The sequence below is a fragment of the Passer montanus genome, unplaced genomic scaffold, assembly GCF_014805655.1.
Source record: "Passer montanus isolate IOZ18808 unplaced genomic scaffold, ASM1480565v1 scaffold69, whole genome shotgun sequence".
NCBI classification, from domain to species: domain Eukaryota; kingdom Metazoa; phylum Chordata; class Aves; order Passeriformes; family Passeridae; genus Passer; species Passer montanus.
The window spans coordinates 1,696,360-1,722,233 of record NW_024372036.1 but is presented as its reverse complement, the minus strand read 5'-3'; the positions used below and the strand labels follow the sequence as shown (position 1 = coordinate 1,722,233).

Genomic DNA, 25,874 nt, shown 5'->3' with positions numbered 1-25,874 from the left:
CACAAGGATGTTCATCCGAGCGTAACAGTCAGGAATGAGAGATCACACTTTTCCACTGCAAGTGGTAAAACTATCCAAGCCCAAATCCCCTCCCCACGAATTTCAAATGCCTTCTTTCTGCTCTTCCTGGTGTTAAACACATGTTACAGTTTGTCTGGTTCCGAAGCAGGGGCTGGAGCGCAGCAAACGGCCTCGCTCTCGCTCCCGCTCCTGCCTTCCAAAAGAAGCGCCAGAGAAAGGATTCTATTTTTGTAAGGGTTTAAAGGGCACACTCAGAAAAGTGACTATGTAAAAATGGCACCTTTTCATCCAGCAGATCTGTTCCCAGTGAGTATTCTGAGTCATGTCTGCTTACTTTAGTGACCAAAATAGATTTTTAGTACTTCTCACTCCTCTCTAGTCCTGCGGAACCAACACAGCAAAGAGGGAGTTATTTAAATCCTATCTTGGACCAAAACCTGTCATGATGAGCTCAAGAGGCAGGAGGGAGGGCTGGATGTGCCCCCGTGGGTGGCTGAGGGGGCAGTGCCCCACCCCAGTGCCACAAATGGCACATCACACAGGGAGGTGTTAGCCCAGAGGGACACCAGTGGAGGACAGCCCAAATTCCCTTCACCTTGGCTCCTGCATCCTCCAACAACCTGATCCTGACCCCCCATCCCACATTCCTGCTCTGCAGACAGACCACAGGCCGAGCTCCCTGGGCTCACATTTGGTTACAACTCTGTCTCCTGTAAACTGTCATGGAAATCACAAGCAAATAACAAACACGGAGCTCGCCCCTCCTTCGCCATTGGCTCCATGCAGAGCTGCTCTGACTGCAGCTCAGCTCTGCTCCTTGCAGGGACCACTGTCAGCAGGGGGCTAAAAACTGCCCCTGACAAGTAAAAAGCTCATGGCCTGTCCAAAATGAGCCTTCCAAACTTGTGCTTCGAGAGATTTAAGTAAAATATAGACTCAAGGCTGTCATCTATACAGTTGGACCAGCCTAAAAAAAAAACACTTTAAATGGTTGTTAATTTTTCCTTCATGAGCAGAACAGACTCCTAAGAGAAAGGTAGCAGCATTACTCCATTCCTGTCTCAGTCTGAAGCTGAAATGATGGCTAATGTTTTCTTACTCAGTTTTTCAAGGAAGTTAAGAGAGCAGTGCAGAAAGAATAAAAAGGTTTTCTGCTGCTATTTCTAATGTTTCTATTTCTAAACAAATAGGAAGCTCGACAGAAAAAATAGTGTTATAATTACTTAAAATTAAACTTTAAAATTAAAATTATAAAGAAGCAATAACAATAATTTCTACTCAGATTGTATTATTCATCTGGTCTCTCTGCTATATTTTACTTACATTTTTTCCTTCAGTCTCCCAAAGATCAGCTGCTGGAAGGCCTGGATTTGCTTCTGGATGCAGAATTCAGGGCACTCCACACCAGCCACATAAAAGACAAAATACCCAGTCCTGCAACCCCAATCCTACCCAAGCTGCTGGACCATCTTCTGCACCTTCAGTGCCTTTCCCAAACGAGCATCACTGTCTCAGACTGGCAAGACTAACCTGTCCTCTGGCCAGGCTGGAATTTACACAACTTCTGTCAGCCAGATCCTGGATTTTTGGATGGCTACAGCGAGCTGAGGTGAATCCTACCCTCCTAAAGCCATTTTTCAGTCTCATCACTTAGAACTGAGGCCAGGTTCAGGTTTCTTCAAGCTCTTCATTTCAAGAGGGTGATGAATTGCTCTGCTGAAATGAAGCCTTGGAGGTGCCTACCAAAGGCAGTGCCCTCGGTGGTGTCAGGATGTTGACACACATATTGGTGACAGATGATTTGGCTGGTCTTGCTTGCAAGAGATGTAGAGGCTGCTACAGACTGTTTGCCATAAATACATAAAAATACCAGAGAACTTATAAAAGCAGCAAAAGAGCACCAGCCTGAATTCCCAGCTTCACATTCTGGGCAAATTGAATGAAATTTAAGAAAAGGCACAAGAACTAAACTAGATCTTGATTTGGTATTAAATCTGTTATCTTATCTTAATGTGGTAATAAAACCTTTATTTTTTTTCCTTTTCCGAACATGTTTTTAATGCAAATTTTTGCTCAAGCCTCTGTAAAAAAAACCCTTCTATAAGTGTTTGAAGAGCCCACTACAATCAGAACAATCAGTGGAACAGCAACAGCAGTTCTTTAGAGAAATGATGGAGAACTTTTCCCATGTCTGCTTTGCAAGTCCTGCAGATCAGCTGCTTTTCCAAGCAGATTTTTCAGCTTAGTTTCAGTGCATGCTGCAATGCAACATCTTTATGTTACTTTAGTAGTTAATCCTTTGTGTATAATTTGTGAACTCTATAGAGAGCAGCCCATTTTATAAACAGAATTTTAAACCACCAGGTTTAAATTTATTGCAGGGTTTATTCAGAACTGACAAAGCCTCCTTAGAAAACGGAATTTTGCTAAGAAGCCTTTCCTTCTGCATAACTACAAGACTTCCTTCTGTATAAAACCCTTTTCTACTTACACAGAAAAATATAAACCATAAAATTGTTTGATTGCCATTTTTTTCTGGTTTAATTTACAGAAAGAGATACACTGTGCAATTTTCTAAATCCCTGATTTTTACATGTACATTTAATTGCATCAAAATCTCACACAGCATGCATTACCACTATTAAGTATTAAAATATAAGTGATTTGTTGAAAGATTTTTTTTTTCAGTCAAATCAAGTCAAATATACCATGTGTATCCATACTTGAGAAGCTAAAAAAAAAGTAATCAACTCAATGCAAAAATTATGGAAGTGGGAAGCCTACATACCTTAAAAATTAGAAGAAATCAATCAGATTTCACAAAACACTATGTTATAAGTCATCTACAGGGCAGCAAAACTGCTCCTCCTATGCCAATGCTCCCAGAACCAGAAAAATGAAACTACTTGAAAACCTGATAAATCAATGTATGTTTTAACAGCACAATTGTAGCAAAAAAAAAAAAAAAAAAAAAAAGGAAACAAAACAAACCCTTACCAACCACTTGTAGCAGACAGTAAAAGCAGGAGGAAAAGATGCTAATTCAGCAGACAATGCTGAATTTGGGATGACGGGAGAGAAACCTTCCCCTGAGCACTCCCACCTGCCCAGCCTCGCCGGGCGCCTGTGCCCAGCCAGGGCTGTGCCCTGCCCTGCTCCCCTTGGGACAGGAGCTGAGTGCTGGCCACAGGCACCATTCCCAATTCCCAGTCCCTCCAGCATTTCCAGTTCACAGATCCTGCAGCATTCCCGGTTCCCAGAACCCACAGCATTCCCAATTCCCAGTTCCCACACCCTGCAGCACTTCCCAGACCCTGAAGCATTCCCAACTCCCAGACCCTGCAGCATTCCCAATTCCCAGTCCCTCCAGCATTTCCAGTTCACAGATCCTGCAGCATTCCCGGTTCCCAGACCCCACAGCATTCCCAATTCCCAGTCCATCCGGCATTCCCAGTTCCCACACCCTGCAGCATTTCCCAGACACTGCAGCATTCTCAACTCCCAGACCCTGCAGCATTCCCAGTTTCCAGACCCCACAGCATTCCCAATTCCCAGTCCCTCCAGCATTTCCAGTTCGCAGACCCTGCAGATTCCCAATTCCCAGTCCCTCCAGCATTCCCAGTTCCTACACCTTGCAGCATTCCCAGACCCTGCAGAATTCCCAACTCCCAGCCCCTACAGCATTCCAAATCCCCAGACCTCGCGGCATTCCCAATTCCCAAACCCTGCTCCATTCCCAGTTTCCAGTCCCTGCTCCATTCCCAGTTCCCAGCCCCTGCAGCCCCAATGCCTTGGCTCTCCCCATCCAGCCCAGCACCCCGGATTTTCTGCCGCGGCGGCGGTGCGAGCTCAGCCAGGGTTTCCCCCGTGTTTCACCCGTTCCTCGGTGAGGTGGAAAGCAAAAGCAAGCCAGGCTGTTTCATTAGGGACCCCCTGGAGGAACCTGGGTGTCTGAGCGCAGCTGATTGAAACCACATTTGATTCCAGGGGGTTTTTGCTGAACCGGCCTCGCGCCGGGGCCGCCGCGCTCATCATCCCCCACAGCCAGCCCTGCTCTCCCCAATCAGCACTAATTAGCTGAGTGGGGCTCCCAGCTACAGGCAAATTCAGGAGGACTGAAACACAACTGAAGGCAATATTTGCTGGCAGGAAAAGCACCTGGAAGAGGCAGCAGCTTTGGAATATCCCACCAATGTTGCCGAGTGCCCAAGCAGGAGCACGGCATCTTCCCGAAGGCTGGAAGCAACGCTGCTGCCAAGACCCTTTAATAAGCACCTGGGTATTGTATCATGTATTAAATATCAAAATTAATCAACACAGAGGGTCTCAAGCAAAACCAAGCCCTCACCTGTGCACAGCAACCATTCCCCAAGCCATTGTGGTCAGCCAGAGTTGTGTGGCTACAGCTCGAGGCCCTGGGGTTTCAACCATCCCCTATCAAAGCTGGTTATATCTCCAGCTAAAATGAAAACATGTGTTTATTGTTTTTTCTTTGGGCAGACGATTAATATTTATGTGATGCATTATCAAACAAAAATAACTATGTATTTTGTTCCTGGAATAATGGTTTGTTTTTTTCTTGTTGGAATGAGGCTGTGCCAAGGAGGGATTGCAGCTGATGCAAGCAGCGTGCAAGGACAATCCACTCACCGGGGCAGCTTTAAATGAAAAAGGGGCATTTCTGAACCGGGGTAAACTGAGGAAAATAATTGCTGTGGTAGGATCTCACACTCCACACAAGGAAAAGTGTCACCCCGGGCAGCAGGAGATCCTCCTGCCAGAGCAGTGCAGGAGAAGCAGGCGTGTTGCAAATCCATTCACGCTTACTTTAGATCAAGTCTCATTTCTGCTCTCAAACAACACAAAAATACCTCCCTGCACACGTTTTACTTTTGATAAATCACTGATTAACGAGGACATGTACTGTGTTCACAGCAGAATAAACTCTTTGGTTTTCATTGTGAAATTGCTGTTTCTTGAATTCAATTAACCCCTCCAGATTACACACAGACCACTGAATATAAATAGAAGAGGTTAAAATGCAGTTTAAATATAACAGATACGGCCGCAACTCCATATTTAGATATACCCTTTAATTTTTTTCCTATTGCCTGCTTTTTACTTACATTTAAATTTAGCAAAGTAATTTTAGACTGCCACTTTTCTACCTACACTAGTTAACTACACTGTGAAGGGAATATATTAGATTAGATACCACTGTCTCCCAAAATGACAAATCGATACAAATTTTTTGGACTCAAACCTTCAGCCAAAAAGACAAAATGCTTGATTTTCCAGGGAAACTTATGTGTCAAAAAGGGCATGGCCAGAACTACCCTGGGAAGTAAAAAATATTCCAGTGGCTGTGAGAGCAGCCAGTTGTGGGTATAATGAGAACCAGTGTGGTGTTATCGCACAAAAGGTAATTCTTCCAACCCAAGACAAACAACATTATAATTCAGGCTGAAAATATCTTTACCCTGTGTGAACTTTTTTCTTCTTTTTTTTTTTTTTGTTAAACAGAAGCATTTTAAATCAACTGTATAGGAGAAGTGCCATGCAAAGCATACACTAATCCCTGGCATCCCTTCCCAGCTGCACAGAAAACCAGCAGGCAGCTTTAGGCACTCAGGGCTAAGCCTGCCCCGCTGACCTCAGATGATATGGATCAGGCCCAAAGGGCCCTTTCCAACCTTACCCCCTGTCAACAACTTCCACCTCGAGTTCGGGACACAGATTTCCACAGAGCTGCTCACATGATTCAGAGAAGTACAGTTTTACCCTTACGGCTGCCTTTTCCTGAAAAAAAAAATACCTATTCACTTAAAAGAAAATGACAAGCTTCCTGATAGTGGAATAAAACCCCAATGCAATGGATATTAAAGGGAAAAGGTTTAAATTATTACTTTAAATTATTTTGTGGTTACCTGCTTGTTGGAGCATTTAGTAAAGCACAGGCAAGGAAATGTGTAGAGTTTTGGGGCCACCAGATGCCATCAGCGCCACAAAAGCTTCCCACTTGTTTTTTTGATCCTCACGGGAGGAGCAACTGCTGTGTTCAGGGATCACAGCGAAGCCATCAAAATTAAACCCTCTGCAGAGGGAGAGCAGTGCCGTGAGCCTCACGCTGTGATAGCAAAGCACTGGGGGTTTGCAGAAGGAGCAGTGGGAAAGGATTTGCCTCATCAGTAGCCAGGTATTCTGTTCACGGGGTGTTGTTCAAACCATCAGGACTGCCACAGTCGTCCCAGGGTTTTCTGCTTGTTTACACAGCTCTGTGCATGCTCAGAAAATAAACTTCCCACAGCAGAGCAGGTAGCAAAGACACTTTCACAGGGCAGGCTCTTGTGCAGAATTGTCATTTGAACACCAACAGCAGCGGGGTCCAAACTGGTGCTCCAGATGGAAAAGGACAAACAAACCAGCATCCTTGTGATGGGAGATACAGCTCCCAAGTCTGCAACAATCTGGGATTTAAGCTCGTGGTTGCCATCACTGTGAGTCCTCATTCGACTCACACACCCAGATTTCTTCAGTGCCCTACAAAGAGCTCAAAATCATTTAAAAGAGAGAACCCCACAGGCACTACTGCTTAAAGGAGAACATGCTTAATATATACATCTCTACTAGACTCTATCTCTAAGAACCAAATACTACAGAAATGACAATCCAAAGGGAGCAACACCTCAGGAGCAAAAAGTCCGACTAATCACACCTAGGACTTACCCTGACAGATCATTTATAAAATTCCTGTAACATGTAACTCTATCCAGTACTATATGATTTGTTTAACTTTGGGACTAAATTGTGGGAGGTGGGGACAGATGCTGTTCAAAGCTCTAAACCCTGAAATGTTTTTGGAGCTGGTAGATTTTTTCCTTGCAAATTTTTTCAAAGAATTTGCCATTGTTTGCCCACATATGCATACGAAAGAGAAAATAAGGACTGATGTTGCTATTCCAATGCACCATATCTTTGTTTTTATAAATGCCCTTTAAGAAATAGATCAGGCAATCAACAGGAAAATATATTTGTCCCCTATGAGGACAAATGGCATGGCTTGGTCCATTTATGCCTTTACTTATTTACTTCTAATTGGGAAACTATCAAATCATCTGTTTCTCTTCTTTGATTTCCCTATCAGTTCAGGTGTACCCGAAATCACCTACCTGATATATGTATCCTGACAAAAGTTTACATTTCATACCCCAGTGAGAAGCTGTCTTTGCCTGCTTCACTTGTTTCAGAGAAACTAGAGGAGTGCTCAAAGGGTTAAACAAAGGAATGTGACATTTCTCCATGTGCAGTTCATAGACCTATCCTGGTTTTCCTAATGGACTCAAAATTACATGGGCAGAACGGGACAGAATGTAATTTCCAAACTCTTACTTCAGAACAGAGTTAATTCACAGAACGACACTTAGAATACAAATAAAAAAAACTTCATTAAAGAACGTGAGCCATTTCCTCGCACCGTGGGCTCTCAGCAAAGGCAGCAATGAATGGAAGTTTATGTTAGCCAGAACTTGCAACTCCAGCTTTTGTAAATACAATTACGTGCACTCCAAACTCCTCAGCGAAGTCATCTGGACACCAAAACAGAGCCCCGCGGATCCCTTACTCTGAAAAGTACCAAACCCAACCACGGCTCCCCTCAGCCACGTAGGTAATTGAAAGTTTTCCTACGTGCAAGAGCTGCCCAGCTTTTGAAAAGCCATAGAGCTATTAGTTAATTGAATGATGAATGGCTGAAAGAATCACAGCGGCACCAACGCTGCTATTACAATTTCAGAGGGGGGAAAAGTGATGGCGAGGGGGAAGGCGATATCACTTCTGCCCGAAGCCAAACACCAAATTAATCCTTCAAAACTCACGGGAGCTCGGGCACGGTTCGACCGCGCGGAGGATGCGCGGCTGCGGCTGCCGAGCCCTCGGGGCTGCCCCGCTCCAGCCAGGGGACACCCGGCCGCTCCCTGTGCCGCCCTCGGGGTCACCGAGCCCCGCCTGGTCCCTGTCCCGGGCCGGTCCCTGTCCCGGGCCGGTCCCTCGCCCATCTCCCCGACGGCCATCGCAGCCCCGAAGGGAAAGCACTTACCGGGCTGGGGCCGGGCTCAGTCCGGGCTCCCGGGAGGGGGGACGGGGCGGGACGGGACGGGGGAAGGCAGCGGCCGCCAGCGGCGGGAGCTCGGCAGGGAGTGAGGGAGCGGGCAGGGGACGGCGGCGTTGCCGGCTGCGGTGAGTCACTTCAGTCGGGACGGGCTCAGCCCATCGCGCTTGCCCCCGGCTCCGGGCGCCTCTTCCTCTCTCCAATCGCCGAGCGCGGAAGAGGCGCCCGGCCCGGCCCGGCCCGGCCCGGCGGGGCCGCTTCGCCCCCCGGCGCGGGGAACAGCAGAGCGTTCGAAGGGGCGAGAAGGAGCGCGCGGTTGTGGCGGGGACCCGACGTGAATCCCAACCTGGATAATAAACCAGGTGGCAGCGCGGGCAGCGGGAGGAATAACGGGATGCTCGGGAATAAAAGGGGAGCGAGGCGCGGCGGGGAGAGCAGAGGAGGCTGGTCCGGCAGAAAGTGCAACCCCATCTCCCAGGCGTGATGGAGAGGGGACCCATCCCGGCGGTGCCATCCGCACTCACCTGGCACGGAGGAAACCCAGGGGCGGCGCGCCCCGTCCTCTCGCCGTCCCTTGTGGCTTGTCCCCGTCCCGTCCCTCCCGCTGGTGGCCCCGGGGCTCCTTACCGGGGCTCCGCTCGTCCCCGCCGCCGCCTCGCCCCGACCTTCCCCGGGCACGCCTCGGGCCCCGCCGCACCGCCGGGCATCGCCCGCCGCTCTCCGCCCGCGGTCAGCGCCCGTCCGCAGCAGAAAACCCAGTAGTCCCTTAATTAAAAATAATAATTAAAGAAAAAAAAATTATAAAAAAATAATAATTAAAAGCGTCTCAGTTTTTAAAGCAGGACTACATAATGTATTAATTGGTTGCTATTAGCATGCAGTTTTATTGAGCATAGCGCACAGAAGTCTGATTGTAAGCGAGGAGTGTTTTCAATGAAAGTGGAGTTATTTTAGCTGCAGACATGTTTACATTTCTGTGGTTTAGTCTATAACTTTCTCTTTTTCTTGCTTCAGAATTCTGCTCCATGAAGCAAAGCCCTTAGCTCCCAGACATTCCAAAAAGTCTGCCAAAATAATAGGGGGGGGGAAGAAAAAAAAGGGAGAAGGAATAAAAAAAAAAACACACACAGACCCCCAAGTCTGGGTCAGGCTCAGGGCTGGGTATGAGCAGAGTGAGTATACCCCCTCCTCACTCTCCCTCTCCAGTTAAAAAGCCTTCAGGGCTCCATTTCCTGTTTTTAAGGAAAAAATAAAGCGGGTCTAGGACTGATTTTTAGACACTGCCTAGACCAGGGCTGGTGGGTGCCGAGGACCTTTAACTCTCTCGGTGCCAAAGAGTACCTGACACCACACATCCAGGCAACCACACACCTCCCTCCCTTGGGACAGCCCCAGCAGAAAGATGGGCTTTTCACCCCAATGTGTGGGTTTTTTTGAGTGACTAAGAGCCCAAAGATCCCAAGCTATCACCTAGTGCTTGAATGAGCAAAGCGAAGAGATAAAATACCCCAAAAGTGGCACTGAGTGCCCTCTGCTACTGCAGCACCCACCTATGGAGATCTCCTGGTGAGCCTGTGGGGTCACTTCTCAGAGTTGGGGACAGATGGGGACAGTGTTGTCACCCACCCCACCTTCCCTGCAGCCTCCCCTGCTGTGGATGGCAGCATCACTCGTGTGGCCCTCAGCGAGTGGGCGTGAAAACAACCCGAGCTTCTGGACGTTAAATCCGCAGCTTTGGAAAATCAAAACGGAGCAGCTTGGCTAAAATTAGGAGCACTCAGTAGTGAATGAAGCACGAAAGTCGTGGACGCCTCCCCACAAAAACTCCCGAGTCAAGTTTTCCACTCCAAGGCTTGGTAGGGTGTGATAGGAATAGAAAGAGGAGTGTTTGGAATAAAGCAGCCCTGTAATGAAGGGTTGTGTCCCCAGGGAAGGGACGAGGAGAGGTGGCAGGACGGGGGATGCTGATGCAGTGCCAGGAGCCAAACAGGGCACTCTGTCCCAGTCCTGCCCCTCTGCTCTGGGAGGGAAAATTCTTGCATCTGCAAGCACCAGGTGAGGCAGGGCAGGAGAATTCACAACAGTGTTTCTTGGCCCCCTGGCCCTCAACATTTGCCTTCCAACCTCATCCAAAGCATTTTTATGTGTGTGTCCCCTCCCCAGACTTTTTTTATTTTTACATGCCAGATGACTCCTGTATATTTGGACCTCTTGCTTTTGAAGAAGCCAGAAAGTATTATGATTTCCCAATGCTTAAAAAAGAAAAGAAAACACCTTTCCCCCAAGATGTTTTATATTAATTTAAGTATCGGTTCCTGGTTCATGTCAGCCCCTTTCACAATGAAATGTCCTGCGTGGGCTGTCACACCTGCTAAATATAATCCTCTCATTCTTTTGATATTCTGCAAAGGGCCTTTAAAGGTTCACATCCTCCAGTCTGGAGGTTTAATTGCTTCATCTCGGATTTTTAAGAAGCCTTATAAATTTCTGATTTTTGTGGATTTCAAAGGAGCAGGGGGAGGGATGGGATGGGATGTGAGGGCGATGCTGAGAGCACTGCCCTGACACTGCAGGTCTTGTAGGAGCTCTGACCCTCCAGCCCGTCCCACAGCTTCTGCTCTTTGGGGCAGACAACTTGAGCTGGTTTTATGAGTTACCAATGAGTTAAATATGAAAATAGTAGCCTATTTCGCTATGGTAAATGCTCACCAGGGAGGAAATCATAGATTCAGTTTTATAGAAGGTAATGGAGTGAGATTACCCACACTAATGTACTTAACTCTTCAGAGAACATAAATCCAGCAGGAGACAGCCCCAAACCAGTTGATCCCCGACACAAACTGCAGCCAGCAGCAGTTTCATCCTTACGAGGTGCTGGTGGCACCAGGTCTGCCCAGTGGAGCTGTGGTTAGAAACCCCTGGTCCACAGGAGTGTGGTGCTTACAGACTCCAACAAGGATGTTCCTGGAGCCAGAAAATGCAGGATGGGAACAGGAGGGCTGGGGGGAAAATCCTTCACCCCAAATCTTTGTACACTGCACACAGCAGCTCTGGGTAACACAATGGCCACAAATGCTCTGAAGTGTGATGCATCATTCCTGTTAAATGAGATAAAACAGCAGAGAGAGGGACACTGAGTGTGCTGACAGCTTCGTGCTGCACCCAGAGGTGGCTGCAGGAACGGTACCCATGGCAGGGTCCCCAAAATGCTGTGTTTGCAGCACAGCCAGTGGGGTCATGTCCAGCTCTCAGTGAGTCCCCATGGCTCCATCTCCTGCATCACCTTCAGAGTTCAGGCACTCCCAGGGGCAGGGGACAGGCTGGCAGCCCCACCAGTGACCAGCACAGAGGATAGCCATGCTCCCACATGGAAAGCTGCTCCACATTGTCACCCCGTGCCCAAAAACCCCAATCTTCTGACCTTTCAAGCCCTACCTGTGTGACTAATTCAGCCAGTGCTCCTGCAGAATGCAGGAGGCAGGAAAGGGAGGAAGGGCCAGCCAGGTGCCTGTGCTCAGCTGGGGCTGGGCTCTGTCTGCAGCAGCACTGACACAGACATAGCAAACAGGCTCCAGCTGCAACAAGGGAATGCAAGCTGGATATCAGGAAAGAGTTTATTCCAGGAAGGGTGATAAAGTTCTGGAATGGCTGCCCGGGGAGGTGGTGCAGTCCCCATCCCTGGGTGTGTTTAACAAAGCCTGGATGTGGCACTGGGGGCCAGGGTTTAGTTGAGCTGTTGGGGCTGGGTTGGACTCAATGATCTTGAAGGTCTCTTCCAACCCAGTGACTCTGTGAATTCTGTGAGGCTGGAGCAGCCCTTGCTGTGCCACCTTCCTGCCACCAGCCCCAGCTCCATGGCCCTGCAGCTCAGTTGTCCCCAGAGCTGACCCCGGTGTCCTGTGCAGGGACAAGGTCCACCCCAAAGGCTCGTTCCTGGAGCTTTCTCTCAGGAGGAAGGAGGAAATTTCAGAGCAGGTGGGTCTTCAATATTGCCTCTTGCTCAGGTCTGTTGTGGGGAAAGGAAAAAAAAAGTGGTCATGTCATTTTCCGTCTCCTTAAAAACAGTTTTCAAAATGCAAGTTCGAAACAAGTGATAAAAATCAAACAAATTGTCACATCTGGATCAAGAAAAAATCCCATAACCGGCGTTTTTCTCATATTTCTTCCAGAGCAGTGGAAACACATTTAGGAAGTGGCACGGCCTCGGATAATTTTGAGTTTTAATGGCAGGACTGGGGACTGACGCACCCAAAGGATGCAACACTTGCTATGGTTTTAGGCTGCTGCTGTGTTCACCACAAAACCACGTCCCCAAGTGCCACATCCACGTGTTTTTTGCAGATTTCCATGGACAGCAATTCCACCACTGGCCTGCACAGCCCATTCCAGTGCTTGCTTCACTCTTTCAGTGAAGAATTTTTCCCTCACATCACCCTAAGCCTCCCGAGGTTCAGCCTGAGGCTGTGTCCTCTTGTCCTGTCACTTGTCACCTGGGAGAAAAGACCAAGCCCCACCTGGCTTTAACCTTTCAGGTGCTTTTAGAGAGCAATAGGGTCCTCCCTGAGCCTCCTTTTCCCCGGGTTAAACAACCAATTCATTTAAAAAAATGCAAAAAGAAGGATAATAATGCCAACTTCATAGCATTAATCATCGTAGTTATTATCAATGAAATGGGATATATGAATGATATTTATTTCTTTTGGTATGAAACAACAGGAATAGAGCACAGATTATTTTAATTTTTTTTGCCCACTGGCGAAATGCAATTCCAGCAACTGATTTTCTCATTAGAATCAGAAAGGATTAACATTTTACCTATGAAAATACCATTTAGGATGAACAAGTCAGGCAACAAAGAGGGGACACCTTTATAAATATTACCTCTCACAGGTGTGGGTGACATTCACTAATGAAGGTTCCCTTATGTAAAAATGACATTTAATTCAGGAAGGATAAGCAGTTATAGAGACACCTCCTGTTGCCTGGATATGAACAGGAAACTCTTTTTCAAGGAGCAGAAATTATGACTTTTTACAGCACTCATGGATTTGTTTTAGTCCCACACTGGATACTTCAATATCATTTTGGCAATCTCTGAAAAAACTCTGGTGCCCCTCCTATGAGAGAAACACTTTTAATTAGGGAAGGAAAGATAATTTCTATTTAAAAGCTCTGAAGTGGCAAAAGAAAGGATTTAATTTGGAACTTAGCTGTGTGAGTATCTGGTTAGATAATGTGGTTGGGTGAAGGGGATATTGATCACCAGGATATTCAGCATCAGTGACTATTCAGGACTGCTGTGTCAATTTGAAAGAATTCACACTCTTTCCCAAGCAATGGGCTAAAAGTGAGATAATTTGTTTATTTTCATTTTTTGGTTTTTTTTTTTTTTTTTTTTGTTTTTTTTTTTTTTTTTTTTCTGCTTACACTGATAGCTGAGTTCAAAAAACAATATTTTGGCAGGAAAGGTCCAGGGAACACTTGACACTCCCATGAATACAGGAGGGGTTTTATGAAGCTACAAGAAATGGTGGAAAAAAATTTAAAATGCCAAAGGTCTGATCTGAGTGATTGGAGAGCTAGGATGCTTGCCTGAATCCCTCCTAAATATCTTGAATCTCCAAAATAAGGTGAAACACTTTGCTTTTTCCCCCCTGTATTTTGGCAAATAACTCCCAAAAGAGACAAAGCTGAATATCTGAATATTTATCCAAAGGCAAGCAGGAAAAATGGTGAAATAAACTCTATGTGCAAATGTCTGTGACCAGAACTGAACTCCTCACCCATTCTCAGTTTGGGCTTGGGGGCCAGAATTTGTGCTTTTTCCTATTTTAACCAAAGCATTTCCCTTCCTCTCTCCAAAGGGGCATTTCTTGGCATCACTGCTGAGATTCAAGGAATAACTCACCCAGTAAATCAATGCAGAAAGGCTGAGTGGAACATCTTTGTAAGAACTGCAAAGTTCTCCAGCCACATGGTGAAAATGAAAAATAAGAAAGCTAAAGGTAGAAGTATTTTCAAAAGAAAAAGGAAGTCAAAGTTAAGGTAGATGGCAAAATGTCATAATTAAAAAAAGTATTTACTGGTGAATAATCTAACCAGAATAAAAAATCAAATTCTGGTGTCAGAATAAAAAATAGCTGATGAATAATGGATGAAGACAAGCCTGACCAAAAATAAAATGTTTACACTTCAATAGAAAGCAACTAATAAGTGTAAATACATAAAGTTACTTGCTCATTATTTTCTTACATATTTCCATTTTTGCATTCCCTTGGATTCCTTGGTGCATGGTGATCCCTGAGGAGGCCATAGCTCAATGCAAATGTAATCCAATGGATTATTAATTATCCAGATAAGCATCATTTTTATGGTATTTAAACTTGTGAATTATCATCTCTCTCTTCTTTACATTAATCTGCTTCTCTGCTTTCTCTATCCATCATGGTACCTGGAAAAAGACTTCAGTTTTCCCTTTATGTTTACGAAATTGGTGTTGTTCACACACAAGTGCCTGTAGTGCTGTAAAATCCAGCTTTGTTAACAGATCTTCGTGAACACACAGCTGTAAGAAAGGTGATATTTCTCTATATTAATCATTTTTCAGCTATTCCCATATATAATCACACCATTTTATCTTTTATTTCGCTAATTCTCACAAGTTTTCCGCAGCATTTCTTTGTTGCCTGTGTCATGCACCAGAGAAATGCCTGAAATTATAGTCAGAGGCAGAAAAACAGCCTCCCCCAGGACCTGAAGCTCCAAAAAACTCCGTGACACACAAATGGGAAAAACTCGATTTTCCACAGCTGCAACTCTGCACGCACCAACGCAGTCACAGACACACAAGCACACGTTTGCTTCCACACCTACCTCGTGGCAGCCGTGCAAACGAGTCCCAGGGATGCCCCAAAAATGCCATTTGTGTGTCTGCAGGCAGGGCAGAGCTGGCTGAGCTGGGCTGTGCAGGTGCCTGAGCACAGAGAGCTCTGTGCAGCCCCGGCAGGAAGGGAGAGGCGGCTGCAGAAGGTGACTCAGCTGGAGATGTGACACTGAGTCACCCTCTGGATGAGCCACCCCTGCTTCCAGCTGCTCAATCCACGCCCCGGAGCTGAGGGTGGCAGCTCTGGAGTGGCAGCAGGTGTAGGGGTGAGGAGACACAGGTTGATCTTCACAGGGATGTCCCCACCTTCACTGGGATGTCCCCATGGCTGCCTGGCTGGTGGCACATGTCCTGCATGTCCCCAGGCCCAGCCACGCTCAGTTTTAACAGCTGGAGGTGACACTCCGTGCTCTGGGCTGGGTGACAAGGTGGGCACTGGGCACAGCTGGGACTCAAGATCTTGGAGGGCTTTTGCAGCCTTAATCATTCTCTGATTCAGGTTTCTTACAGAGACGATGTAAAATGAAGATGTTTCATTCAGGACAGCACTTCCCAGGGATGCCCCAAAAATGCCATTTGTGTGTCTGCAGGCAGGGCAGAGCTGGCTGAGCTGGGCTGTGCAGGTGCCTGAGCACAGAGAGCTCTGTGCAGCCCCGGCAGGAAGGGAGAGGCGGCTGCAGAAGGTGACTCAGCTGGAGATGTGACACTGAGTCACCCTCTGGATGAGCCACCCCTGCTTCCAGCTGCTCAATCCACGCCCCGGAGCTGAGGGTGGCAGCTCTGGAGTGGCAGCAGGTGTAGGGGTGAGGGGACACAGGTTGATCTTCACAGGGATGTCCCCACCTTCACTGGGATGTCCCCACCTTCACTGGGATGTCCCCATGGCTGCCTGGCTGGTGGCACATGTCCTGCATGTCCCCAGGCTCAGCCATGCTCAGTTTTAAAAGCTGGAGGTGACACCCAGTGCTCTGGGCTGGGTGACAAGGTGGGCACTGGGCACAGCTGGGACTCAAGATCTTGGAGGGCTTTTGCAGCCTTAATCATTCTCTGATTCAGGTTTCTTACAGAGACGATGAAAAATGGTGATGTTTCATTCAGGACAGCACTTTGGACTGGATTAAGTGAAGTCTGTTCTGTCACAGATTAAAAAGATTACATGATGAACCCCACTGGTTTTTGACTCAAAGCCCCAGAAAATTTTGGATTATCCCACAAATAAAAGTGGTTTTCTTGATTTTATATCTGAGCCCTTGAATTAACTGGAGAACACTGAAAGATGTTTGTAGGTCAAGACAGGACCAGCCTCACATGCACCATTTATTGCAAAAAAGCAAAGTATTCAAAACATATCTCACTGAAATCTGCTTCTGACACCGTGGTTTAGAGCAAAAATAAAATCATAAAATCACAGAAAGGTTTTTATTGGAAGGGACATTGAAGATCATCCAGTGTCACCCCCTGCCACGGACAAGGGGTGCTCCAAGCCCCAGTGTCCAGCCTGGCCTTGGGCACTGCCAGGGATCCAGGGGCAGCCACAGCTGCTCTGGGCACCCTGTGCCAGGGCCTGCCCACCCTCACAAGGTGGAATTTCTTCCAATATCTGACCAAAATTTCCCCTCTTTCAGTTTGAAGCCATTTCCCCTTGTCCTGTCACTCCAGTTCCTGATGAATTCTCCCTCTCTGGATTCCCTGTAGCCCCTTCAGACCCTGGAAGTTGCTCTGAGGTCTCCACAAAACCTTCTCTTCTCCAGGCTGAGCAGCCCCAACTCTGCCATCCTGTCTCCACAGGGGAGCTGCTCCTTATCCACCCCTTATCAAACTCATGACCTCCTCTGGACTTGCAACAACATTTCCATGGCCTTCAAAACATAAGAAGTCATTCAAACCAAGATCTGATTTATTTTGTCAAACTACAGACATAGCAGGGCTGGACATGGGGATCTGCTGGAATGGGGCTCCTGAAGGATGATGGATTCCCAAGGCCATGATGGTTTTCCAGGAAGGCTGAAGAAAGACTTTGAGATGATCTTGATCATACATTTTTGGTGACACTCACGAGTGGGATCAAGATCAAGGCAAGGCCTTCCACATTCTGGAAAATACCAAGAGGAATGTCAAGCAAAGGGCAGCAGATGATGCTAAGACAGTGACACAAAACAACTGTAAGAAGTCTTTGCTACCATTCAGCAGAACAGATTATGGTAATTGGTCCCATCTGGCTTAAAGATTTAGGAGATCAATACATTCTTGGATAGGCACTCTGTGAAATAGCTGTTAGTGGTGATGTGAAGCTTGCAAACGCTCACCTCAGCTGCCATGTCAAAATTCTGACCTGATTTACAGCTCAGAAAATCCCTGTTTTAGTGAAATGAGTCCTTGCCATTAGATAGACTCAATGATTTCAGAGGTCTTTACAAATCTAACTGGTTGTGTGATTCTGTGAAGCAGAAGGAGGAAAACCACTTCCAGTGATCAGTTTAGATATCGGGACAAGAGAAAATTTTTTATTTATTTTACTTAAATGTAAAAAAAAATACTTTTATTTTAATTTGATTTAAAATTCAATTACAAGCATTTCACAATCACCAAGAGAAGGCTGAATGGGGCTCTGAGCAACGTGGGATAGTGGAAGGTGTCCCTGCCCATGGCAGGGGAGTTGGAACCAGATGATCTTTGAGATGCCTTACAACCCAAACCATTCTGTGATTCTGTGATCAAATTATTGCACTGCCTGCTGTCATCATTTCAAATTTCAATGAGAGTCCCATTTTGATCAGGCAGTTTTTTTGTTTAGTTTCCCTTTTTTAAATTTGAGAAAATATTTGCACTGTTATTTCAAACATTTCAACCATTTCAAAGTTTACCATCATGAAAAATTGGGCTAATGTATTGAAAAGTTTGCTCAAGTAGGTGGATTTTTTTAATGGAAAGAACAGTTGGTTCTGCAGAAGCATGGGAATTTTTAGCAAGCACTGCATGCTTCCCTTCAGAAAGGAGTGAAAGTGTTCCTGTTTTTCCAACCAATCTGCCATTCACACAAAAGCAGGCAGAAGGGCATGTTCTCAATGGGACAATAGCCATTTTCTGGAGAGCAAAAGGAAAACATAAAGTGTGGTGTTAGAACAGGAGAGATGAAAAGATAAGATTTAGAAAAAAACTAAAAAAGAAAAGTGGAGGGAAATTCGCACAGCTGTTTCTGGACTAAAACAAGAGCTTTTTCTGTAGAAAAAGTGTGTGCAAACTGCAGCAAATCCCAGGACAAGGTGGTGGAATTGCAAGCCTGGGAAAGCCTTGCTTTTTTTTTTTTTTTTTTTTTTTTTTTGCTTATATTGCACAAAAAGCATCTTTCTGTGGAAACGAGCCCTCTCTGATCTTTTTCATTCTCTTGACGCAGAAATAAAACAACTTAAGAGTCAAATAAAAAGCTGGGAACAGAATAAGCAGTCTGAAACTATATCACACCAGATAAAATTCCCTGGAATTATCTGTGAATTCATTGAAACTGTATTTTATGTTTTGCTTCAAGACAACTGCTTTGTTGAGGAGGTAATGTATAGATTAAGACAGGACACTTAAACTCCAAAGTCCCCTCGGAGAGTTCTTTCTGGTATAAATCTGCACTCCTTTAACTTGGATTATAAACAAACTGTATGATATGCACCTGGTTCTGGCAGGATCTCTATTATTTCGCTCCCAAAAGCAGCTTTATAAAGAGAACACACTGCATTTCAACAGCAATATAAATAATGTTGCAGTTGGGGATCTCTTGCGCCGCTTTCATTTTTCTTTCTTCCCTTTTCATCTGAACTGAACCACACCTCTCTAAAAATACTCACTTTCTTAATGAAAACCATATTTTTGGGCATTTTTTTTCCCCCCGCGTGTGCATGACCTGTTGAAATGCCTGCACAATCTTTAATGTCAGATTCAGACGACACATGTCTTATGAAAAAGTCTGGGACTCAGCTCTCAGCGGGGCCTCCCAGATCTGTCCCACGTCTTTATGAGAAAGAGGGACAAAACCTTCTGGTTTTGGCATTTTATATTGGAGTCTGCTCTAAGCTAGGCAAGAGGGGAAAAAAAAAAAGAAAGAAGGAAGGAAAAAAAATAGCAACGTAGAGTCTAGACAGAAGAGATTGGGTTGAAATCTGGAAGCTATTCAGTGAGGCTACGGCACATGGCAGCTTGACTGCAGAAAGAGATCACATTACGCTGCCTAATTACACATGAAAAATGTACACATCACTTTTCTCAAATGCTTGGAAAAATAGATGTTCAGATGGCAACTGCGAGCCAGTAACTGAGCCAGTCGTACATACTTGGAACGCCTCACAAATGGCATTTCTAAAGCCTGCAGGTTTTTTTTTGTGTGTGTGTGTGTTTTTTCTGTAATGTAATTTTTGTGTGTGTGTGTGTGTGTTTTTTCTACAATGTAAGGCATTTTTAAAGCCTGCAGGGTTTTTTTTTTTGTGTGTGTGTGTGTTTTTTCTGTAATGTAATTATTGTGTGTGTGTGTGTGTGTGTGTGTGTGTGTGTGTGTGTGTGTGTGTGTTCATAAAACAACTTCTAAAAAAGGCTTTCTAAATTTAGCAGGCGGTTGTGCTGCAGGAGCGTGAAAGGTGAAAATCCAGCATGTAAGCAGGAGGAATGGGGGCCTAATCCTGACTCCTCATGAACCAGTTCAGCCAGGTTTCCTTGTGAGTTTGGGATGATCCACAGGCTCATCTGCTGGGAGCAAATGCTGTGGGGTTTAGACCTCCAAGGGGAGCATCTCATGGCAGCAAAGACAAGCAGATGCCTGGGTATTTGCAGCACCTACGGCCCTGAGGTTTTGTGTTTATACCCTGCCTAGGAAATGTTTAAAAGAGAAGTTTCTCCTTTCTCATGGAGAAAGGAGAGGGGGAAAAATAATCTCATTTATTGTCATCGTCTCCTCCTGACCTCGTGGCTCAGGGCTGACGGCTCCTGTTCTGCCCCACTCCTGCCATGCTCCTGCCAGTGATGGGTTAAAAGAATCCAGAGATAAGTTTGATGGAGTTTTGTTTCCGTCTCTTTGGATGGCATGTGCTCTTCTTTTTAGCTTAAACACAAATGCTCAAAGACGGGATACAAATAGGGCTTGGACTAGATCATCTCCAGAGGTCCCTTCAGCTCTAAATACTCTGTGACTCTGTGGTTCTCTGATTTTGTGATCCTGTGACTGCTCCAAGGGAGAAGACAGTTTTCCAGGCTATTTCCAAAGATTTGCCATTTCAATCCAGCTAATGAGACCCATGGAGGTGGATTTTCCAGGGGGAAACGTCCGTATGTCCATCTGCCTCCCAGACTTTACTTTTCCTAGAAGACTGATCAGAGCAAGCTCCTCCAAGAGCAGAAATGCCCAACCCTGCCCTCAGTGCTGCTCTGGGTGAGCACAGAATAAAAAACAATCCCCAAAGCCCTCTCTGGTAGCCAGGCTCTCCATGTGACTACTCCCTCGGAGTGCCTTTGAGTCCTTCCCTCCTGGAGCCAGCGGCCAGTCAGACCTTGGCTGAACTGTTAATCCTTCCAGACAAAGAGGAAAGAACATCTTGTAAAGTTTTGTTGCTGTTGTTATTGTTAAAACGGACTAAGCGCAGAGCAACTGGCCAAGCTATCTGGCAAAAGTGACCCGCAGAAAAGTCTTTCAGAAGAAAAAAATTATAATTCTGGATATGAGACTAAGCTTCCCCAGGTCAGGGGGAAGAACTGCACTAATCCAGCTACTCCCAGTTGCAATATGGGTTGTTGAGCTAATTATTTCATCACCATGCTCTGCAGGGCCTTCCTCAGAGTCTCCCTTTTACGGCTGGGGAAAAAAAATAAAAAAGGTGCTTTGCTATTTGCACAGCCTGAGCCTGCTGGAGTCCTGCGTGAGAAATACCAGTCACACGAGAAGTAGATGGGGCAGAATTTGGGTTGGAAATCGCTCTGCTCTGGCCAGGGCAGCTCTCCTGCAGGAGGGAAGGATGGGGGCTCTGCCAGACCCTCCAGGGAGCCAGGTTTGCCGTGGAGGAGCTGGGATGTGGGTACAAGTGGGAGCCACGACCACATAAAGGCTGTTTCCCTTTAGGACAGGCAGGAACCATTGTGGGCAAGGGCTTCCTTCCCAGGTTAAGCCTCTGTAGAGGTTTGGAGTGGATGGATGGACAGACCCAGCCTGGCCTCTGCTCCTCTGGGTATTTCCCCGCCGTGTATTTTGTGTCCCGCTGCGGTCGGAGGCAGCAGCACCAAACTCTGAGAGTCCTTCAGCACAGCAAGGCCTCCTCTTCCAGAAGGGTCAGCCTTGGGTGTAATTTATGAGGGTTGTGGTAGCCCTGCTACCCTCTGGCTGCTTGTGATGAATTTTAAATCAAGTGAATATTTTGTGCTCGCTGGTGAAAGGGGGAGGAATGATGGCAGGAAACAAATCGCTTCCTCTGGTCATTCCTCTCGCCACAGCCACGCTATTTTTAACAAATCTTATTAAAAATTATACAACCCTGTGTTTTCTGGAATCTTCTTTATTGAACGAGCACAAAACAAACCAAGACAGGAAAAACGCACCATTTGGAGTGGCTCCTTTTGCTGCAACTGATTTAGCAAAACAAGCCACAGGGGAACGCAAACGGCTTTCTAGAGCTGTTTCCTGAGGCCATCCCTCTCTCTCCATGTGGAAGAGAGGAATATTTTACCAGCTGCATCACTTCATGCAATAGTAAATTATTCTAAGTGTTCTGGTCACCACAAAATACACTGTCTTGGGAGGTTATTCCCATTATCAGAGTTATTTGTTTAATTTCTTGCTGCAGCCAGCTTTAAACAGCATCTTTTCCAAAAATATCGTCCAACCCACGGGTGTCTGCTTAGCAGAAGGGGCTAAAACTGCAAACAGACCCTCCAGATTTGGGCATTTCCTAGGTCAGGGTCAGCTGGGACAAGATTTTGATGGAGGGAAATTCTTCTTGCAAATTACTTTCAAGATCCCTGGTCTCTAGTGCGTTACAATCTAGAAATTATTAATAAATTTGGAATTCTTAGGAGCAAATGTGAAAAATTGCTTTGTTTGCATCTCTGTCTGGTGGCAAGAGGTGAGGCTGATGATTAGATAATCATCTAATAGATGATTAGATAATACCAGTGTCAGCTTTCTGTTCACTCAGGTGTCACCTTCACTGCATTGGACCATTCCTTACCAGCCACTCCTCACTTTCAAAGACTGAATTTTGTACTCAGAGATTTTGTATAAATGCAGAAGACATCAAAGTTGCAAACAAACGTAAATTTGGACCCTGACTATTCCAAATATTTACATGCCTAACTCGAACTTATTTCAACAGGGTTTAGGTGCCAGAAGACCTTGATGAAGCTTTTCTGGATCAGAAATGAAACTTCAAGGTCACATTATCACTTGTATTGCTCTTTACCATGACATCCTCGACACAAGAAAGGGGATCTTCTTTTGAATTTGGTGTCCCCATCCATGAAATTTTTGTCTCCATTTGTTAAAGTCACTTTAGTGAGTTGGGCTTGCAGAAATCTCATTAAAGGTTTGGGAGAAGGGGCAGGAAATTTTCTGTTTCATCTATTATGTCTTGTCACTACCAATAAGAGCAGTGATGTTCCATTAGGATGGTGGGTGAAGCACTTGCCCTACTGATTTTGTTTAGGCTTCAAAAAAAATTGTTAACAAGCATGTTGATTACTGATCTGGATCAGATACAATTATTATACAATATATTCAAAACCAAAATGTTCTGTATTCTTTGAGATCCACCAGCATGTGTCTTGATGTGTTCCTGCTGTTAACCCTAAAATGAACGTCTTAAACCAGATGTTTTGTGACATTTTAGACAAATATCACTGTTATAATAAATGTATTTATTTATAAATATCTTTTTAGATAATAGAATAGCTTCAATCTCTTGATGATGAAAACATTTAGAACACCTTGCTCTCATATCTCTGAAGAAGTACCCCAGAAATCTCACCAAGATACCTGAACATTTTCAGCCCTAGGTAACAAATTTAAAGTAGAAGTTGTCCCATATTTCTCTCCCTGTGGGACTCACAGGTTGTGTGGCTTTTACTGGTTAGGGCTCATTTATTTTTATTTTAGTGATCAGAGGATGAAGTCACCTTAGATATTCAACCATGTATTTTATCCAGAATGTTTTTTCCATTGGTTTCCTTTCCTACAGGTCATTCCAGGAGATTTGTACCTCAATGTGAAACAAGTTATTCCTCTCTCAGAGATGTTTGCAATTTACAGTGACTTCAAGAGATAACAAAGCTGGGGTTTGGTGGTTTTTTTAGGATATTAAGATTAATTATCATCCTTGTTGCTTTCAGGTCACATCCTCAGGGTGACCTCTTCCAGGAGGTTGCTCCAACAGCAGCAAACAGGGATCAGTGATTCCTTGGAATTGTGCCTACAGACTGCAAGACCCTGCAACTGAGGTTAGCACCATGGATTAATCCTGAAGGAAATCCTGGAGGTCTTAAAATAAATAGCTCCTCTATGAAGACTTTCCCAAAATCTGAGATGCATTTAATGGTAAGAGGCCCACATCTGCTGGGAGAGACCTATCCAAAGAACAAGGAAATTCTTGAATCCAGATGATCTCAAGCCTGGGCTGAGCCTAAATGGAGCTCCTGACCAGTGAGGATGTTTTGGGTAACTGAGGCCTCTCTGCTCACAAGGTCCTGACACTGATCTAACTGCAGGCTAGAGGACAAAATATTATAAAAAAACAATTAAACAACAACAACAAAAAAAAAAACCTGCAGAAGAAATAGCACCATACAGGGCTTCAAACATGAGGCAGAAGAGAAAAGTGGTGAGCATTTCAGCAGGAAAACCTGTTTATTCTCCACCTAAAGGCTAGTTCATGAGACCTGGGGGTTAGGAAGGAACAGTGGCCTTTGTAAAGGCCAAAGAGTGACAGCCCAGAGCAGAGGGATCCACACTGCTCGTGGCACAAAGCCCACCAGAGTGAGGGAGCAGATCATCAGCCAAGGGGAGAGCAGCAGCAGGCTCAGGACCTAAATCCCCTTGGCTGGGAAAGCTGCCTGCTACCAGCAAAGTCCAAGGAAAGGTCAGTGTCTGAGGTCACTGGCAATTTTGGAATGACAGAAAGCCCCACTTAACTCTTTGCAGGCTGTTGCCACCAGAATTTCTTCTATGAAAATCCTCTTTTTGCTAATGCCACCTCTGCAATTTGGGATAAAATTTCCCATCAGCCCAGAGGAGCAGAGGTTTAACAGTGAGCAGAGGACACCCCTACTCAAATTCTTGTCCCACTCTTCTTCCAGTCCCAAAACAAGGAAAAATTTTTTGGTAATGTTTACCGGAACCAAAGGCTTTTGCTGCCTTTTTTGCATTTGGGATATCCCAGGAGGGCTCCACACCTCACAGATGGAGTCCCTAACAGGATGCAGCAAAGGTAAACAGACAGAAAATGAGGAATAGCTTATTTAGCTGAAACTGAAGAAGGGCTCTAGGTCAGGAGGAAAGATCACACAAGCTGGAATACAGCCAGGACACCAAAGGCAGACCTTTAAAACCTGAGGGGGAAAACCCCAAACCTTTAAGATCTTCAATGAATGCAGTTGGGAGTCATGGACATACTCAGTTTCTCCTGCCCTGTGGCAACTCCACAGCCAAAGAAAAGAAAGTGGGGAGTTCTGAATTTCTGGGGAACATGATCCAAACTGCCCAGACTCCTGCAGGGTTCCATTTGTGCATCCCCCATGACAGGTGACAGCACTGAGCTGTGAGGCAGGCTGGGGGTTCAACACAAACAGGGCCTTTTTCATTAATCCTTTCCAAATTCTCCACATGGATAAACCCTGCAAGAACACACAATTTCTCCCTAGCAGTGGCTACTTATAAAAGCCTGATACATTTAATTCTGGCAGGAAGGTGTCTTTGGGTTAAATAAAATAAAAACAGCCCACCTCAAAATCCTAATTCCACGGTATATAGAAAACTGTGGGAACCCTGTTAAAAAGTGTCACTGTATTAAGTTGTGCAGTTGGGTTTCCTTCTAATTTCTGTGTTCTTTTGTCACAATTTAAAGCAAGGACAAGAATGTTTCTCAAACAAGCATTGTGCTGACATTCGACAATTCAGGATATACATCCTCGGAATTTTTATAAAGTGCAATTCTTAAATATTATTTTTCCAAAATGCTGCCCAGAGGAGCCATTCTGGCTGATCAAACAGCCCCTGGAACTGCAGTAAATGCTCACACAGCATTTCTGCAAACAGGGCCTGGTATGAAAACGAAACACCGCAGGGGCACTGTGAAACACCAGTTAGCACCTTTATAAAACCCTGCTCCCGAGGTTAACTGCACTGCAGCCCTGGCAGATCACAGAACTCAGAGTCTTGTACGAGCACAGGGTGGAATTGTGTTAATTTGTCTCAGAGGGTGCAATTGCAATGGTCCTTTCTTGTCTTCAGAGGAATCCAGCTCGGAGACGATGCACGCCTGGAGGGTTTTTATGGGAACCTGCTTCTGCAGGGGGGTGCTCGTGCTTTCACACAGCTGCTCTTGTGCCCTTCAATCTGCACAAGACTGTCTGAAGAGGAAATACAAAGGTCTACACTGAAATTTGCTCTGTGATCGAGTGATCCAAGTGGTGTTTTGTCCTTACGCCGCGTCGGGTCTTTGGCACGGCGAGATGTCTTTGCCTATTTGGGAAAAGACAAGGCAAACAGTAAACGGGCTGAAATCCATGCTGCTTCCTTCCTTTCTTGTGTTTTCTTTTGCCAGCTACACAATATTCTCTCAGAGAAATCTGCAAGCCATCAAGTGCAGCAGGCAGTGTTTGCTGGGAGCTGAGCCGTGAGTTCGGTGG

The 25,874-nt window shown here is 45.6% G+C and overlaps 1 protein-coding gene and 2 long non-coding RNA genes across 7 annotated transcripts in view; 1 reads left to right on the top strand and 2 right to left on the bottom strand.

Moving 5' to 3' along the window:
• The window catches only part of ERG (ETS transcription factor ERG), a 141,039-nt gene extending 132,802 nt beyond the window's left edge, over window positions 1-8,237 (bottom strand). For all 4 annotated transcript variants that reach the window (XM_039729378.1, XM_039729381.1, XM_039729382.1 and 1 more), the window contains exon 1: window positions 8,117-8,237. The gene's annotated coding sequence lies outside the window, so the exon portion shown is untranslated. The remainder of the gene's footprint in view (window positions 1-8,116) is intronic.
• LOC120511823 lies at window positions 8,177-25,752 on the top strand. Of its 2 annotated transcripts, none has more exons than XR_005629843.1 (3): window positions 8,177-8,256; window positions 23,361-23,565; window positions 25,477-25,752. It is a non-coding gene; the product is annotated as an uncharacterized LOC120511823 (long non-coding RNA). The 2 variants fall into 2 exon arrangements; XR_005629844.1 differs by having other exon boundaries at window positions 8,183-8,256; window positions 23,361-23,468.
• On the bottom strand, window positions 11,865-15,130 carry LOC120511822. Its single transcript, XR_005629842.1, has 3 exons — window positions 15,002-15,130; window positions 14,037-14,092; window positions 11,865-12,134 (listed from the first exon to the last, which is right to left on the bottom strand). It is a non-coding gene; the product is annotated as an uncharacterized LOC120511822 (long non-coding RNA).
• Window positions 25,753-25,874: the final 122 nt, after the last annotated feature.